This window comes from Oratosquilla oratoria, chromosome 4, assembly GCF_046742065.1.
Source record: "Oratosquilla oratoria isolate Oo_2021 chromosome 4, ASM4674206v1, whole genome shotgun sequence".
Classification (NCBI taxonomy): domain Eukaryota; kingdom Metazoa; phylum Arthropoda; class Malacostraca; order Stomatopoda; family Squillidae; genus Oratosquilla; species Oratosquilla oratoria.
In genome coordinates, this window is record NC_134780.1 from 8,165,197 (window position 1) to 8,166,163 (window position 967).

The following is a 967-nucleotide window of genomic DNA, read 5'->3' on the forward strand; positions in this document are numbered from 1 at the left end:
ACTGTCTGGTGAGCAATTGTCCGGTGAGCAACTATCCGGTGAGCAATTGTCCGGTGGGCAACTGTCCGTACCCGATGAATTCCATGGGCGTTATCTCCGTCTCCTCCAGTGAATATTGTCTCTTGTAGAGACAACCCTGATAAATATGATGGTGTAATGTGTGAGTTCTAGTACTCTGAATGGTCTTATAAACACGTGTGATCCATAACCTCAGTAGCTGGCTGCAAATGGTACCTAAATGACTGCCTAGCACTTATGACACTAATATTTTTGCTCTTTTTTGGTCTGTCACTTCCTCTAAAGATAAATAATAAGATAGGAATATATATACATACATACATACATACATACATACATACATACATACATACATACATACATACATACATACATACATACATACATACATACATACACACACATACATACATACATACATACATACATACATACATACATACATACATACATACATACATACATACATACATACATACATACATATATATATATATATATATATACATATATATACATATGTATATATACATGTATATATATACATATATATATGTATATATATATATATATATATATATGTATATATATTGATTGATTGATTGATTGACATTCAGCAGCGCCTTTTACTGCACCCTCTTTTCCAAGATTTTGAAATCATGAATGATTATGTTCATACTTTGAACTATGAAGACAAAAAATTATTCTTAAGATAGCCAAAGTTATTAGCGCAGTTGACTTCAATAAAAATTGTCTACGTGAAAACCTGTTCGCTAGAAGTATATATTTTTATACACACACACACATATCTATATACATAAAAATATTTCTCTCTAAACCTTCCAACCTCCTACTCCGGGAATGAGTCATCACCGGAAACACTAACTCTCGGGGACACATCTGACTCAGACGCCTGTAAGCATTCATACAGGGTAGACGTGTCTTTAAG